The following is an 18773-nucleotide window of genomic DNA, read 5'->3' as shown; positions in this document are numbered from 1 at the left end:
GCTTTGGGACTGGAGAGAGAATCTCAAGAGTAAAAGTGAGAAAACTCATGGGTCGAGCAAAAGGCATTTTAATAAGTAGAGCAAAAGCTGCACACATAAGCAAAGGAAAACAAGGAATTCAGTCACCTTTTCCCATGGGCAGTCAGGTGTTCAGCAATACCCAGGACGGTAGGGCTCCATCACTCCACTTCCTCCTTCATCTCCCCAGCTTTATATGCTGGAATGACTCTATATGGTATGGAATATCCTTTTGTCAGTTGTCAGCTGTCCTAACTGTGTCTCCTCCCAAATTTTTGTGCACCTCCATTGTCCTTTGCCTTTTTAGCCACCAACGTGCTTGCAACAAATGTGGGTAGAGCCCTTCCCAAATCTTCGTTCGCAAAGCCTAGCCATGATGGTGACATCTCTAACAACCAATGTATTATTAACTTCTGAGGAAAAGGTCCTCCATCAAGACTCTTACTGTCATTCAGCACTGTGTTACCTGTGTTCATTGACAGTATTTTCAACACACATTTTCAAAGAGAAGATTTTGTCTATGCAGTGCAAATGTGTGATTCTGAAATTCAGTGCTGATAAGTGGCTACCGACTGTCAAATTTTCCCATATTTTGAAATTTCATCTCTTTCCCTTAACATGTTTTTGCACAAATGGGGAACAAAATTGTCTCAGGAAGACCTCGTATGTGTCTTCTGTCTCCCCACTGACCTATTGGCAGGAAGGTTCCATGCCATCCTTGCTGACAACTGCTTCAGTATTTGCTGGTGTTTTCTTTCCTGGCTAAAGAATTTCCAGACTGACAGTTTAGAAGTTGATGGACTACAGTGTTTGCGTTTCCAAGAGGAGATACCACTCTCCAATGAAAACCTACAGAGCTAGCGATAAATGACCCAGGTGGGCAGTGTGTGATGTCAGCTAGAAGTAGTAAATCTAGGCCATGTAATTAACTAGGGACAGTTTTTTTCACCCTATTTTTTCCCCTCTATCTAGATTCTGGCTCTAGACTGAATATGGTATTTTGAAAAGAGGTAGCAGTTATTGATACTTTAAAAGCTTTTTTTTTCCCCCAGGATACTTCTCCTTTCCCAGTGTGTTCTTGAATGCATGAGGAAATCCTTTCAGCCTTTATTGAAATCAAAGAGTTACTTGTGCAAAGATTAACAATATTGAAACCATTTGATTTAAATGCCTTAATTTGAAAATAACCTGGAGGCACTTAATAGACTTACATTTTTTGTAAGCATTTGATTCACAGCTGCTGAAAAAGGTTTCATCACATATGAAACTTGTGGCATCTGCTTTGTCATGTCAGAATGACAATTGGGTAGGATGCCAGGATGACATGAAATAACATGAAACAATCCATTCAGCTGCATAGAAATTGTTTAAGTGCTTCTCTTGTGTGCATAACAGTATCCATTGGAAAGAGAAAAATCTGTACAGACCATGAAACAGATGTTATATAATTCCCCTTCTTCTATGAATGCCCATAGGTGCAAAAACCTGTGGCTCTTCAGATTCTACAAGCACTTGTATGGCAGCATTTTCAAAAGGAGAAAAAACTCTGCAACGACCAGCTGGAGTTCCCATTGTAGTACACTGAGAGCAAGTGGAAAATAGTAGCAGAGTTTATAGCCTTTCCCTTCTCCTTACAAGTGTATATGTTATTTTTGCAATACTGTTTTTGTAGGGAGAGTAGTCTCTTCCATTTTTGTGCTCATAAAATAACAATTCTTTTCATTCCATAAATCCATTTGAAGAATTTTCAGGTGCTATATTAATATATAGATAGTTGCTGTGCATGAGAGCTTTATTAACCAAGGCTGAAGAAATAGGGCAAACAGTAAGCTGGAAATGCCTGGTTTCCTTAAGAAAAAATGGCTCCAAAATTTTGAAGATTTTTGAACACCTAGGACAATTTATGTTTGCTTTGTATCATTTGAGTAAATACCAAATGCTGTACAGAAACAAGTTTCTGCAATGTAACCAAGTTTTGCAATACAGAAGAGAGCATTCATGATGTATGTATAAAACCAGTCATTCACTACTGAGACTTACACATGGAAGTTGAAAGAACAGGATGGATAATGTGTCACTTAATGCCTGATGACAAATTAAGGTCATGTTTGCATTGCAGGACCATTAAGCATCTTATGACAATTGTGTTGGGACAAAGATTTGTTCTGGTCACTGCAGATGAATTTTGCTTTAATCAAACAATTTTGTGACAGGCCTGTCTCTTTGGTTGCTGCTTTACATTCAGGATGTAGCTAGTTTCAGAGAGCCTTTGTTGTTTGCCTAATGAAGATCTTTGGTGTATTTTTACACTTAAAAGTGCTAGACATTAGGGCCTGCTTTTCAAACTTCTCAAGTCTATCACTGGACAACTTAAGACAAGTCAGAAGACCTTTTGAAGCAGAAACAAAATCTCAAATCTTTCAAGTCATCAACAGCATAGTAGTACCCTGCAGACTATGACATTCATATGTTTAAGATTATTAGACATGTGAAGAGTTTTGTCCCCCATCCACAGTACAATGCACAGAATAGGTGTTATCTAAATTTTATAAATGGGAAAATGAGGCAGATGTGGTCTAAATGACTTGTTTGGGGCTACACTGGAATCCATGGCAGGATAGGATGCTCAACACTGTTCTGTCACAGCCTTCCTGCCAGGGATTGGTCTTCAGTTTCTTGTCTTGATAATGCTTTTTGTTAGCTTTGCATGCCTAAATTAACTAGGAAAAAGCTTGGAGACATCAGGAACTCTTTGGCTTACTTCTTCCAAAAACATTTTAGAGTCATGATGCGCTGTTGTTCTTTTCATACAGTTCAGTTTCTTTGCTGTTGGACAGCAGCTGACAGAGCCAACACACAGTGCTAGTCTTAATTCAGGTTTAAATTAGTCAAAAAGAAAGTTTTTTCTTATACCTTCCATTCAGGATTACAGCATGGTGCTATTGTGATGTGCTGATTTTTTCCCAGAAGTGCATTGTCATGGATACTACTACTGTTACTCACATCCACTTTTTTCCTTTCCTTGTATAGAATACACGTAGACATAGCAAAGACTGAGACATTTGTGCTAAACATCAATACTTCATAGGCAAAATTGATGCCTCCTGGACAAACTGACTATTTCTGCTATGTTTGAAAAACATCTTTTTAAGTAGCTTTTCCTCTGTTTGCTCAGTTCATTCCAAACCATAGGCTGTTTTTACTACATAGCTTTTCAAAAGCTACTTGATCAGACAGGTTCCTCTGTTATACATATAGTTCTCATTATGTTATATGGATTTATATTACAAGTCCTGAAGGGAATGTCCCTGGATGTTTTCCCTGTGATAAAGTAAATTACAATTGTATATGAAATTTCAGTGGTGAGGTGAAGTGTTACAGGTAAGAATTAAGATACACTTTTAGACCTCAACAAGAAAGCTAACATACCTCCTTCCTCAGTTATGTCTGCCATTAATTTGAAATGGTAGGCCTGAAAAAAAGAAAAAATCCAAACTTGGAGGAGACTAGGTTCATGCATTCAATAATTCCTTCAAATTCAGTGGCCCATTGCACCATTACCACGGACTAAAGTAATTCCTCTTGCAAAAATTCTTCTGAATTACAGTGTATACTTGTTAAACACTGATTCTGCGTGTACATCAAAAGCTTCCGGAATGATGATGTGTATTTCCATTATATAATGCTCTTATATCTTTAAATGACATAGACTAGCCACACAAGAGTAAGTGAGACCTCACAAAACCCCAGCAGGGCAATATGGTCTGCAACACATGGAAGAACACTTTCATTTTAGCAGAAATATGAAAACACTTGTATTTGGGATAATTTTCCTTTATAGTCTATTAATAAAAGTATTATAGGCTTTCTTTTGTCTTTTAGAATGCCTTGCTTGATGTCTCAGGATTACTTTTGTTCATAGTCAATGCTTTTTTTTTCCTGTAAACTATCTTAGATACTTAACAGGTAACATGGATTTAAGTGGAGGAATACAGGCTGCCTGAGGAAGTGATTGAGTCACCACTTAAATTCAGAGTATTTAAAAGATCTGTAGATGTTATGCTTAGGAACATGGTTTAGTGGTGGATTTGGCAGTGTTAGGTTTATAGCTGGACTCGATGATCTTCAAGGTCTTTTCCAACGTAAATGATTCTATGATTCTATAATTACTGAGAATGATGCTATTATTGGACTGTAAATGTTAATGTTACCCTTATGCAGAGATTTCCAGCCTCAAATGATGTGCTAGAAATAAGAAAATAAGTTTTCTGTAGAAGTCTTTAGTTATTTTTAAAGCTGCAGAAGACAGGAACTGGTGAGTATTCTGCCAATTTATAATGATCACCCCTCTTATTACATAGAACATGGAAGTAGATAAGGTCACAATCAAAAGCATTTACAATTCTATGAATGTCATCAGTATGCTGAAGTACTGCAAAGTTTACACCTCAATCTTTTGTTTAGTAAAACACAAAAGCATTTCAAAACACCTTTATTGATCTCTGCCACTGAAATGCGGTTGCTTCTAGGTTTAACTGGAAAACGTAGCTGCTAAGTGCTGCAAAAAGATAGGATGAACAGGAATATTACAGTATCAATTCACAGAGAATTTTGGAGGAATCTCATCTAAAATTTGGTCAACACAGTGGACTGAGATTTCTTCTGGGTTTTGCTGTACGTGGTGCATAAATCGTAGCTGTACTTCCCTAAAAGAATTGGTGTAATGCTATGCTGCTGCAAAGCAGGGTGGGTTGTTTTAGCTACATACGTGGCTTGAACAGACTTAGATTTTACATTTGAAGATATTTAGCATCACTGGATGTGCAGTATCTCTTTCAGGTGCATATTCACTGGTGTAAACACATAAAAATCATACAGATTCTGTCCCAATAAAATTATTTCTTGGAGTAATTGTATTTCAAAATGCTTCTGCTCCAGATAGTTTGACAGGGTTAATCCACAGAATCCATGTGCGCACAAGCTTCTTGCTTGCCTCAGCACTTTTGAAATAGCAGAAGTCTGATTCTCTGATTAGCTGGTTGTTCTAATATGGTGTCAACTCCTTAATTTATATCACAGATGATGAAGAACAGTTGAGAGGTATCTTAAAAATATATGGAAATACTGCAAGAGTAGCCGTAGTGTAATGTTCTCAAATTGCAGGTTTGCTGACGAGGGACTATAAATACCTGCAAAACACTTTGGGAATAAATTCTCCTGGCTAACATTTGAAGTTTACTCTTTCTTATTTGTGCTATGGATGATAAATTCAGAATAGAATTACAACTTTTTTATGCTCAAGTGTCTTTTTTTCCTGGACTTCTTAGATTTCTGCAGCTAAAAAGATGAACTGGTGTCTGTGCTTATAAATAACTCTAAGTGTAGCCAGAAATTATGAATATCAGATGTTTTTCTTCTGTTCTTTCATAATCAGTAGATATAAATTATGTTTAATCAAGGTATAACTCACTTCATTGTTCAGATTAAACATAAGCATTGTGAATGCCATTATTCCAGGCCTTAAAGAAGTGAAGTATCATAACAGCTCTAGGAGAGAGAACAGCACAGAACTTGAACAGCAGACATATCCTATAGCAGCCTGTAGTGACAAAATTACGTGAGGAAACATAGTGAATTGAAAGCATTTCTATCATTACTTATTCAAATAGAGTTTTTCTACAGAACATCAGAATTTTGTGAACCACTCCACATGCAGAATTTGGGTTCACTTCCAAGCATACAGGCACACATTTGAGGGATGCAAGTGGAGATACACATCTGAAAGAGGTGTGTAAATTCAACATGGTAGGTCTGCAGCACAACCAAAAATTAGAGAATACTGCAAGAACAGCCACAATTACACTATAAAATTTAAAATGTACAAGTGGAATAAAAGTCCTTTAACCTTTGAATGTCTAAAAATAAAGACGTATAATACACATTATTGTTAGTTTATTCAAAACATATTCTATCATTACTGAAGCCAGTAGAAAGAATGCTTGACAAGGGAAAGATTGTAAACCAATATTTTATGTTTAAGCTTGTCCACATTATAGTGGGTAAAAACCAAAAAAACCCAAACAAAACCAAACAAAAAAAAAAAATCACAAAATACCCAAACCTAAGAACATTAAGTAACACTGTAGGAATTAATATATGTAATTTAAATTAAGAATGAGTATTTTCTTCAGGAAAAACCCTTGAAGCAGAATTTCCCAAAGTTTTTGAGGTGGCAAGCCACTGCTATTTGTCAAATCTCTTTGTATTAATATGCTCTCCTGATCAAACTTATAACTTGTAACACCATAAAAGAAAATCTCACTAAGTTTAATATAGTTCTGAAGTGTACCTGTGGGTCACTCAGCATGTTGACTCAAAACCCGTTTTTCATTTTCTACTCTGTCCCTCAAGTTCTTTCTAGTGGAATACCCCACTCTTCATTTGTAGATGCCTTCATCTTCATTTCACATAAAATCACATTGTGTATGTATAAGGAATTCTGAAAAATTTGAACTACAGAAATTAAAAAATACCGTGGAAAGATGTCTGTCCAATTATACTAGGACCAAGACTTTAGCAAACCAGATGCAAAATCCAGCAACTCTGAAAAACACTATAGCCAAACAGTATTCAAAATTGAGTTAAACTTGTAGGTAACTTTATGAGTTATTCTACAGAAATAAAAAATAAGTAAACAACCTGAAATTCATACTGAAAGGAAAACCACTTGTGGTGACCTGAGCCTCTCATTGAGCAAAACTGAGTCTCAAAGAAATAACTGGGTGCATTACTTTTTTCTCCATTGCAAAATACTACATTTAACCAGGGAAGAAGTTACACTTGCAACCAAACCTGGAGGGAGGTTATAGCTGACATTTCAACATACCAAGCAAAATTTCCCTTTAAATGTTTGAAACTATCACAAGTGAAAGTGCAGATGAAAATAATATCCACTATCAGTAACATTGGAAAAGCTGATATTAAAATAGCACTCTAGAGTTCCTTGAAAAGACCCATAGATCCTAGAACATCTAAGGAAGTAATCTTAGCAGAGTCCTTTGTACTGTTCCTTGGCTATATAGGTCCTTGAGGATCCTGCTTCACTGTGTGACTTAGCTGAAAGTGAACAGTACTCCTTTCTCTGTGCTAGGCCATATTTAGAGGAATTTTCGGTGTCAAGAGTTAAAAAGAAAACAATAGTTTTCTGTTCTTGTTCACTGACTACAATACAAATGAAAGGGTAAATACTGTAAATTAAGAACTATGACAGTTGCTGAAACATAAGAGATCAAATGAAAGAAGTAATATCAAATGTAACTCAGCAAAAAAACCCCAAAATGCATCCTGTGAATGTAAACAGATATGATCGATCAATCATTTATGGTGCCACTTGGTCTTCCTGAGGCTGTGGTTCTAGCAAGGTCAACAACTAGATCCAAGGGCCCTGATTATGAATCCTAGGTATCCTTTTTCATTGCAGTACATCCAGTGTGGATTGTAAAACATCTTGTTCTAACTATATGTTTGATTTAGAAATGGGTGGGTCTATTTGGAAGGTGGTCCCCACTGCTTTGTTCTTTTATGAGATTCCCCACTGGGCACGGAGATGAGTAAAATACATCTAGATTTTACTCACTCAGCAACTTATTGCAGGAATTCCTGGTTACATTATTTTATTTTTAACCTTATTTTTATACCTTCTGCACACCTCAAAGATTCTCTTTTTGATGAAAAGACAACATGCTCTTCATTACTCAGGCAACTCTTCCACAGATTGCTTTCAGATGGAGTTTTGCTGAAAGAAAGATGTATGCAACTTGAATATAGCTTGAAGATCTGTAAAGAGCATTGTCCTTTATGTCAGCTTTGAATAACTTGTTACTGGTCTCTTTAAATTTGTCTGACTCTATGATAGGGTAGGTCTGTGGCAACCAGCATGGACTATTTATATTTAATAATTTTTAGAAGTAACTTCCTATTTCTCTTTCATGTAGTATACTTTCCTTTTGGTATGCAACAACATTAACAAAATTAAACCTTTTAGAGACTGTGTTTTGAATATGGAATTGAAAGAAATAAGAAGAGCCTTGAATGTATAAGCTGAAATGCACTCTCTTAGTAAAACAGGTTTTCTAGAATACAGCTAAATAAAAATATCCAAGTACTAAAGGAAGTATAAAGCTTACAAACCCAAAAGTTCTCCATTCTTCTTCAGCTCTAGTCCCTACTTCTTATTAAGAGCAAACTTAATTTGAGAAATTGTAGGCTGCCATTGCCACAAAACAGTCCTCCTTCAATAAGAAAGTAAAGGTCTTCAAACCAAATTTAAATTGCCAGGAAAAAAAAAAAAGACAAGCTATTCAAAAATACATTTTTTTTCTGCCCCCAAAAGTACTTTGTGGTATTTTATTTAAGAATTACTTGTCACAAGAAAGAACCCAGGGTAAAATAATTAAAACAGTTGCATAAAATTTCAAGACAAAATGTCCATAACATACATTCAACTTTGCTAATCTGTTTCATACCAGAAGGAGGCAACCAATCCAGTTGAGGGGCTACTCACACATTTCTGATTGTTTATGCAAGTGAATCGGAGAGGTTCTTACAAGGACCATGGACAGTTCCACAGCTGGAGCAGCCTGCTGTCCTGGAGGGTGCTGAGTACCAGTCTGCAGTGCAGAAGATGGGTTCCTTTGGGGACAAAACTCTCACCTTGGTCCTTCCAGTTATACACCCAGGTCCAGATACAAAAAATCTGATGTCTCGTGTCTTATTACTATATACTGTAATTTTTCTACTCAACAATTATCCCAAAATTACTTCTGGTTTGTACTTCCTTTTGTCATATTGTAATTTAATTTTCAATTATTCATTATCCACTCTCTCTCCACTTAAAAAAACCCCACCATCATGTACAACTCTCTGATATCTCAGTGTGTCTATTGTCACTTCTCAGTTCTCTGGCATTTTCTAATTCCTAGACTGAGTTCTTCATCTGATAGTTATTGGATGCTAGGTTCTCTTTCCTGTCCTGATAATCCTCCTAACTACCGTGTTCCCCACCTACCCATCAGTAGTCCGAAAACACTTCACAGAAATTCATACACTCAATTCTCCTTCTTTGTTAACCACAAGTATAAATTAACCACAGAATCATCAAGGTTGGAAGAAACCTTCAAAATCATTTAGTTTAGTCATCAACTCAGCACCACCATAATCACCCCTAAACCATATTCCCAAGTGCCCCATGAGGATACCTCTTGAAAACTTCCAGAGATGGTGAGACTACCACGTCCCTGTACAACTTATTCTTATGTCTAACCACTCTTTCAGTGAAAATATTTTTCCTAATATCTAACTTGAACCTCCCCTGGCACAACTTAAGGTCATTTTGTCTCATCCTTTCACTTGAGACATGGCAAAAGAGTCTGACACCCAGTTATTACAGCCTTTTTTCAGGTAGTTGTAAAGAGTGATAAGGTCCTCCCCGAACCTCCTCTTCTCCAGGCTAAACACCCCCACTTCTCTCAGCTGTTCCTCATAGGACATGTTTTACCCCAGCTGATTCTCTCAACACAAAAATTTCTTACTGCATTCCCTCGACCATGTTGAAATATACCATAAATTAATATTTTAAATTTTTAACTTGAAATACTGCTATTACTGTTATCACGCATTCTTTGCCCCACCAAGGGAGGTAATAGGCATTAAGCTGACTTACTTATTGAGAGGAAGTGGTGAAAAAGCCCAAATGAATTTCAATGTTTAAAGGAACATAGAAAAAACTGTGTTGACACAGAAGGCCACTTCTAGATCATTTCAGCTGTCCTGAAGAAAATATTAGAAATATTTAAGCTTAGAACAAAACTGGTCAGTGTGCATCATCTCAAAGTCTACTATATGATCTGATTGTAAGTGGAAGGCAGAATAATAAGTTTGAAGGCAAGTGTGAGAAAAAACCCAGAGCTAAACTATATTAAAAGAAGAACAAGGGAATACTTTGCTTCACAGAATTGTTAAGACAGCTTGCTGTAATTCAGTAGCAATTATTACCCTTTAACAGCTAGCCCACTATGCAGGAGGGGCTGGACAGAGTAAGACCCTATAATCCGGTATTAGGGGGTATATCCATAAAGCCTGTATAGTCTGGTGTATATGCATAAGAGAACTCCTCTGCCAGCTCATGTTAGAACCTAGTACTGGTTCTGAGTTCTTCCTCACTAGGAAAGACGGGGACTTAAGTAAATATGACTACAGCCATCAATATTACCAGTTTCAGACAAGTACTTAAAAAGTAGCACATGTGCTCTGTGAAGTCAGGGCCTACACAGGATTACACTTTTTTATAGTTACACAATGTTAATCTGAAATGGTGGAGGTAGCCCAGGATTTAGCTGTGCCTTATCCCAGTACTCCACAGAGCTGATTGGTGTGTTACCCTAGTAGTAGTGGTAAACTGGAGCATGACAAGCTGCAATAAGGACAACCTTTTATGAAGAAAAGGTCTTTGAACATAAAAATGGTGAACACAATAAATCTTCTTTTCTTGTAACATATATGTATGCTTTCATTTTAGAAGTAAATCAGCTATTTTACATATGACATATTTTGCAGCAGACTTATTTGTTTTACCATGTAGTAAAGATTTATTTTGCATTTGAAATTTTTATTTCTTTCCAGGAATTAAATTCAATTTGATTTACTGTATGACCACACCAGCTGAACATTTGTTTGGCCTATAAAGAGCTATTTCATAGAAACATTTAATGAAAACACTACAGACAGTTTAGAGGTATGTTAAAATGAATGTTCACAAAGCAAGTAAATACCATATAATACATTCAAGTTTGTGTATGTTATGATTAATTATTTCTGAAAAAAATTAATGAGATTTTTTTCACTTTCACTGTCTACTGAGTTACCCATCACAATCATGTGTAGCATAAACTGATTTTTTTACTGTTTTTTTATCATAAACTGAATTTTTTTATTCGTTTTCTAAGACACAAAGTTTTAACCATCTTCAGTTACTAAAATTTTGACCAACTTTAAAATGAGAATTATCATAAGCACAAACATATTATCAAAGGTATCCTGTGTCTGGAAAGAGGGTTGGCCCTTCCTACCTGAAGCGCAAGAAGAACTTCATCAATTTGGAGAGGAAGAGAAGTTAGAAAAAGATTGGTTTTATACAGATCAAATGTAACTGGTGGTGAGAAACTGAAGTCAGGTCAGAAGAAGCTGTTACAGAAAATGGGGACACGGCTCCAAGTTAACATTTTTTCAGTAATACTTCAATGGGAAAAGTAAGTTCAGTCACCCTACAGGTGAGGGGGTTCTTCAAAGCATGTTCTGAAGCATAAATGTCACACAAATGCAGGGATGTGACATTCATTTTGTAAAGAAACAGAAACAATTTAAACTGAAGGCAAAATTTTCAGTCTTAGGAACCCACAACTTTTCACTCAGACTCAAAAACAGGTAAGATGCTGAAAATAGTCATGGATTTTAGATCAATGATCTTTTTCTTCTGAAGTGCACCTGTAGGTAGAGACTGGGATGTAAACTATCTCCTGTACATCCAGGTCAAACTGTCTGGAGGTAGGCACCTCCAAGCACTGCCTAAAATCAGCAAAGACAGTCACGTTTAGGAGTAACCATAAGGTGGTGAGTGCAAGCCAGGCTACTTGAAGAGAGATGGAGAGCACAGTCAGAACTAGGAAAGGTCACTTCATGGACTGTTTTCCCAAACTTCTTCTTGTCTGTATATTCACAAATAGGATTGCCAAAAGTGTTCACTTAAAGAAACAGACGTTTCCACTTCCAGACCACTGTCTGCTGGATACTCATTTTAAAACTGATGCCTGTTTATCTTCACAAGCTATATTAAGTGTCAACAGTGGTGTTCAGAAATCTTAATGGGATATACTTAACAGTATGCATACACTGTGGGGAGTGCAGCAGTTCATGCACCTCTTTGTCATTTGTAGTGTGTCTTACAAAAATAATCATGACTTTCAATCCCAATAACAATAAAAAACATGACTAACTTTTCAGTTATGAATATGTCAACAACATCAATTAGATTTTCTTTTTAGAAGATATCATACAGCAGTGTCAGCTGTCAGAACTCCCCGTGGTCTAGTATTCTCCTTTGTGATAGAATTTTTTAACTGAAAATACTGAGGTTTCCTAACATGACAGTAGGGATTCACTGATCAGTGCTGCAATGCCAAGTATATCTATTCTTGTAACCAGACTCTGGCTAAAGGTGTCTGTGAAATTGCTGAGACTAATAATGACCACAGTATTTTTTTGGCCTCAAAACCAGCATATTAGATTGTTTGCAGATACCTTGTATGCAGTTATATATAGAAATAATCACAAACCAAGCACTTACTTCACAGATAAAGTAAGTGAGTCCAAATAGAGTGAGTCCAGACAGATTCTGTCCAAATATTCACTGTCTGCCAGGTCAGGAGAATTCTCCCTTTCAGTAAATTTGATAAAGTCCAACAAACTGTGAACAACTTTCAGATGGATTTTGCAGCTGATAAAAAGATATACATATATGTGGCACTGAGTGAGATGAGGTTTTTTCTAGTAGCCTATATTGCTGCAAATCATGGACACAATGACTTTAAAGAAGGATGCTGTTTGTCTCCTGCATATTTATTGTCCTCTCTTCAAAATGCATAAGAAAACAGCAACAGAAGAGAACGGAGGAAGTAGCCAGCAACATCAGCTAGGAAATGTCTGGACCCCAATATTGCTGCCCTAATGTTGAGGAGGTGGTGAATGTAAACCTTAATGTTGATATTTAATGATATCTTAGCCCAGTAAAGAGAGTTGTGTGTGGTCTGCATCTCCTGCAGCATAATTGGCAAGAGTGGGAATGTCTGGTAGCATTCGAAAAGACAGTAACAGATACCAATTATGGTAATGTAAGACAGACTCAGACACAAGATAGTAGAGTTATCTTCTTAATGCAGTCTCTGGAGTTCAGTTCCCATTTCTGTGTTACCCAAATATTGCACTAAGCCTTCTAGAAACTTTATATCCAGAAAGTCCTGTTGGCACAGGGTTTTGACAAAAATAAGTAAGTTTGAGTCTTCTTCACGGACATGAAAAATGATGCACTATAGGTTGTGTTTTTTTGGATTTGAGGTCAAAACAGAAGCCTCACTACAGCTGTTCCAGGATGGCTACTTTCTGGGTCCAAGCAGACACCATGCTGATTGCCTCAGCAACCCAGAACTGCAGTGCCAGACTGTGCCGGGTTAACAACTCCTCACTGGAATATTACTACCTAGAAAAATGGGACATGGGCAGACTGCCTTCATGCTCTGGCAGTACTTAGATCCTGAAATATTTCACTGGGGACTGCTGTGGACAGTCAGGCGCAACAGAACAGCCCTAAGGTTCAGTCCTAATGTTCCAAGATGCATAGTGTTAGGGTGCATTAATAATGGTATTACAGTCACAGTGGTTCTTCTTATCCTCAGATTCTGTGCCCATATGGGCACAGAACTGTATTTTGGTTTTATGACTAAAACACTGCTTGGCTGTTGCAGAGCAGTTCTTGAATAGCATTGAAGTATTTTTGTGGTTTTTTGTTTGTTTGTTTTTGTTTTGGGGTTTTTTGTTTGTTTGCTTTTATCTTTGTATTTGAAGAATTCATGTGAGACTTGTTTATAATCAGCCCATAAAATATGACGAGAAATTAAATCAGTCAAGACTTCTGCCTGAAATATCTACAATGTCTGTTTTATGTGGCATAAACCACAAACAGAAGCCTTTTTAACCAAGTTCATTGAATTGCACACACCTCTCCTTTGGAACATTTTTTTACTCAATGGGCAGAATTTTTCCTTATTAGAATCATAGAATCAACCGGGTTGGAAAAGACCTCCAAGATCATCAAGTCCAACCCTTGATCCAACACCACCAAGGTTACTAGACCATGGCACTAAGTGCCACATCCAGTCTCACGTTAAAAACCTCCAAGGATGGTGAATCTACCACCTCCCTGGGCAGCCCATTCCAATGTCTGATTACTCTGCCTGGAAAAAATTTCTTCCTAATATCCAACCTAAGCCTCCCCTGGCAGAGTTTAAGATCGTGCCCTCTTGTCCTACTGCCTGGGAGAAGTGACCGATGCTGCCCTGGCTACAACCTCCTTTCAGGGAGTTGCAGAGAGTGATGAGGTCTCCCCCGAGCCTCCTCTTCTCCAGGCTAAACAACCCCAGCTCCCTCAGCCTCTCCTCATAGGACTTGTGCTCGAATCCCCTCACCAGCCTTATTGCTCTTCTCTGGACACTCCAGCATCTCAATATCCTTCCTGAACTGAGGGGCCCAGAACTGGACACAGTACTCCAGGTGTGGCCTCACCAGTGCTGAATACAGGGCAAGAATCACTTCCCTGCCCTGGTCCTGCTGGCCACACTGTTCCTGATCCAGGTCAGGATGCCATTGGCCTTCTTGGCCACCTGGGCACACTGCTGGCTCACGTTCAGCTTCCTGTCAATCCAAACTCCCAGGTCCCTTTCTGCCTGGTCGCTCTCCAACCACTCTGTTCCCTGCTCACTCTTGATTTTGGGGTCCTGCAGGGAAGTACTACTTCATAATGAATTTTTCTCTGAGAACAAATCAGGGACTAACATGAGCCATGGAGCCCCAAGAATGGTGAAGAGGGCTTTCTGTGGGCTGGTGAGCACTAGAACGCTTAGCCAGAAGCCCTGAATAGTGCTGGTTGTTTATGTCACTTCTGTGTCAATTTTTCATGCTACAAATTAGGCATCTCTTTCCATGGCTCAGACCTATCCATAGTGGAAATAAGGGTATGCGGGTATGCCTGTAAATTAATTTCCATCCTTCCCCTTTTGGATAATCAGTGAGCTAAGAGTTGAGAACACAAAGGCAGAGTTTTCTAATGGAGCAGCAAGCAGAGCTACTTAAACTCCTTTGAAGACATTATCATAAGTCTGTGTACTTACAGTCACTTTAAAATAACATTGGATGTGTGACTTTGAAAAAAAATGGAGTGTAGGCAAAGCAATCACCATTCAAACACATATTCTTGCCTTCTTTTTTTCCCAGTAAAAACATCAAATACAGAAGGAAATTTATATATACATTTGGCATAAAGCAAGTGCATTCCAAAAGCTCTTGCTGCAGTCTTATCTCAGCCAAACTGTGTGGTGCATATGGCCCTCCACCAGAATGTCTCACAAACCTGTACAGTGTTTTATCTTTACAAAGAGATTATTTTGTAATCACAAAATATGCTTATAGACCAACTTGGCAAAACAAACATACCCCATGGTGGTATAGAACATTGCCCAGCATTAGGGGACTGTGATACTGCATATTTTATTGCTGACCACATCATAACTTTTACCAACTACATCTGGCTTCTGTCAAATCTTGGAAAACAGCAGCCTAGAAGGTTGCCTGTGATTGTAACAGGGACCATGAAACCAACTTTAGGGAAAGTTAAGAGAATAAAAGCAGGTCAATTTCCATGTTTTCAGCATGAGGCCACTACCTTGTAACCACCCCAGTTAGTTTTGCTAATGCTTTCAAGAATACAAAGGCGAGCAAGAACTCTCAATTCACTCAGTACTGCCACCATTGTCATGACTTGGGCAGCAGTGGCATTTGCTCACCTGCCTATTGTCTCTTTCAGAAGTTCTCTACATCTGAAAGGCTATCAGAAAAATGGTTGGGATTAACAGAAATTGGCTAGCAACATTTTTTTTCTGGTCAAATTGGAAACAAACTGGCTCCTCATTTGGGAAAGTTTGAAAAAAGCAGGCAAGGGATTATAAACTGAAGAGGAAAATCAGTGGATAATGTTTCAATGAGCAGCTCTCCAGAGCTCTGCCCTTCACTGACACCTATAATTATCAAGGTGTATTTTGCTACTGGAATGTCAGGTGTCATTGACAGAATCTGTGAATAGGCTGAAGAGCTCTCCATGCATTTTGATTCCTTCCATCTGATCTACTCTGCTGTGTTGTTATTTCATGGATTGTTTTCTCCTTCAGTACTTAGAAAAACACATGGAGCAAGTTAAACCCTGTGTAGCTCTGTAAAAGTGTGTCATTTAATGATTTATTTGAAGTTGTATGAAAGGTATTTGAGAAGTATTAACATTTTTGGAGAATGCTTGTTTAATATACCTTATCCTGGTTAAAACAAAAGCATACTAGAAATAAAGAGAGTTTCAGCACATTGGGTGATACAAAGAGAACTTAATTTAGCTGTTTTGTAGTGAGGAGAACAGTACTGGGCAACAGAATGAAGCCTGTGAAGACAGTAACTCAAAATGTTGGAGGAAATTATTATAATATGATGTAAGTCAGAGTGATTTCTGCCCTCTTCCTACAGGTCAAAGACATCTGAGTTCTTGCTTATTAATTCATGGTGGGCAAGAGGATACCATTCAGCTATTCTTTTATTTTCTGTTTTCTTTTTATTGTTCTAGAAGAGGCATCCTTTGCAGTAGTGCAGTGTCACCTATGTGTTCTGCTTAGTCTAAGAGCAATGCAAGAAAACATCCTCCAAAACTAGTATAATTTTCTGGTATCAAGCTTTTGTGTGAACTAAAGTTTGGGTAAGATTTGGCAAAAGACAAACAATGCTCTCAAATTTCTCTTCCTCCGTCCTTCATAGCCTCATACTTTGCTCCAGAAAACTCTGCCTTTACTCTGTCTTTGTAGTGTGGTGTATTCTTCATGGTGAGATATCCAACACATATTTTTAATCTCATTTCTTTGTCCTCTGGCACTGTGATAACTGGCCTTCTGTATTGTAGTGGCATTAGTACTGGGAGGTTAAACTTCTTTAACTGGCTCTTCTGCTAGCCTTTCTCTAGCTCTGAAAAAGTGCAGAAATGTATTGTGACACCTTTAAATGTTGCATCAAACCATGCAAAACAAAGAATTCCAGGCAACTCTGAGTGAATTACTTTCATTGATAAAGCAGATCTTTCCAACTCCTTTTACATAGTCCAAGAAAAAGCCTGAAAACTAGAGGCAGCTGGTACATTCTGCTTGCCCTTTAAACAATCCCTGCTCAGATCTACTGGAGCTCATAGATCAGTGAATCACAGCTTGCAAATGACAAGACCAGATAATAATAACAAGAAAAACAAAACGTCCCACTATGATGTTGGAGCATTTCAGAGCCCTTTAGGATCAAGCACTTCAGCTTCATTTCCTCTTCCCTCCCCCAGTCTGTCAGAGGCATGGAGTAGTCTTCTACCTAGCATCTCCCTGTTGAGCAAGAAGCAGGTTACAGGAAGTGGTCACCATTAGTTTGGGCTATGAGGATACTTCTATATCCATTGCCCTCCTGTTGTTACCTTCTTTCCTTAGACTGCCAGTGTGGTGGCAGTTCATATTACATGTAAGTCAGGTTCTCAGAGAGCCATGGTGATACAATACTAGATCAGCTGCTTCTCAGCAGTTTCCAGCCCACAGCTGCCCTCAATGTATGTGTAAAATGCTCCAGCCATTGAAATCACCACCCTCTTCTACTTCACCTATTTTCCCAAGTGACAGATACAGTTTTTGCCTCTGGATTGAGATGTATCCAACTATAGGCCATCATTTCATGGTTTTCAAAGCCTTCAGGGGGAAGACCAATGAAATGATTCATTTAACACTTTTTAATGAAAAACTTGCAGGGCATACACAATAGCCTGTTTCTAAAACAAAATTCCCTTTCCCAGCCAAGGCATAACAGGGGTTAGTGCACAGTATAGACTAATTGCCTACATAATTTCATTTTATGAAACAAAGCGCTTATAAAAAATTATAGGGTTATATAAAAGCATGTGAAAGCACTAAGTCAGCTTTGTTTTCAGCCTCATTCAATAGTGGCAGCAGTTTAGAAGTGGTGCGAACTGTAAACATTTTCTTGGAAAAATACGTCATAACTTTCAGTTAAGGTACCTGCCTGTGTTTTGATGATATATTCTCTTATCCTATTATAATGTTTGCTTTCAGGGATTTTTTTGCCCCTCTTTCTTCACAAGAGAAATTGTTTTGTCCTCCTAGCCCCACTCAGTAAGTGAAGTCTCTCCCTGTCCCTGGCTTGGTGTCTCACATCCTTGAACCTGTGTTGAGCCAATCATTTTTCTGGCAGCAAAGAGATGAAGAGAGCTCCTTTGGCACTTCCCTCGGGTCATGAGCCAGAGCAGTCAAGGGAGCGTTGTGTGTATTGCTTCACTGGGATCCTCTCTCAAATCCTTGGTGTCAGTAGTGTTAGGCTACAAGGCCAGCACATAAAAGAAGTTTTACTACTGGCTGAGTAGCAATGTCTTTTTTTTTTCTTTCTGTTTTGCTGTCCCTCAAAATAAACAACAGGAAGGGAAAATGTAGACAGTAGGAGGTAAAAATACAATGGGAGCTGCTGTTGCTGGGCTGTAACCTTACTTGGATTACTCTGCATCAAAAATACCTGTCAGCCACTAAGGCTGAGTGGTGGCAGGTTTAACATGATGAGACCGCAATGACTTCGGACCTCCATAAAATGCACAAAACAGAAGTCATGGTGGATATATAACCTTTTCATTGTTAAAAGAGAGTATTTCCTCGGCAGGAGAGACACCAGGGTGCAAAACAGATCACAAAGGCCTAGATTTACCTTCAAGATCTTAGCTCTTACAATACTGCTCTCCAGATAGTACAGAAATAGATTTATTACGTATATTTGCCTGACATGTTAGGGTGCTCTCCCTTAATTAA

The sequence above is a fragment of the Lepidothrix coronata genome, unplaced genomic scaffold, assembly GCF_001604755.1.
Source record: "Lepidothrix coronata isolate B3197 unplaced genomic scaffold, Lepidothrix_coronata-1.0 Scaffold3, whole genome shotgun sequence".
NCBI classification, from domain to species: Eukaryota; Metazoa; Chordata; class Aves; order Passeriformes; family Pipridae; genus Lepidothrix; species Lepidothrix coronata.
The sequence above is the reverse complement of the archived record's forward strand: the minus strand, read 5'-3'. Positions refer to the sequence as shown.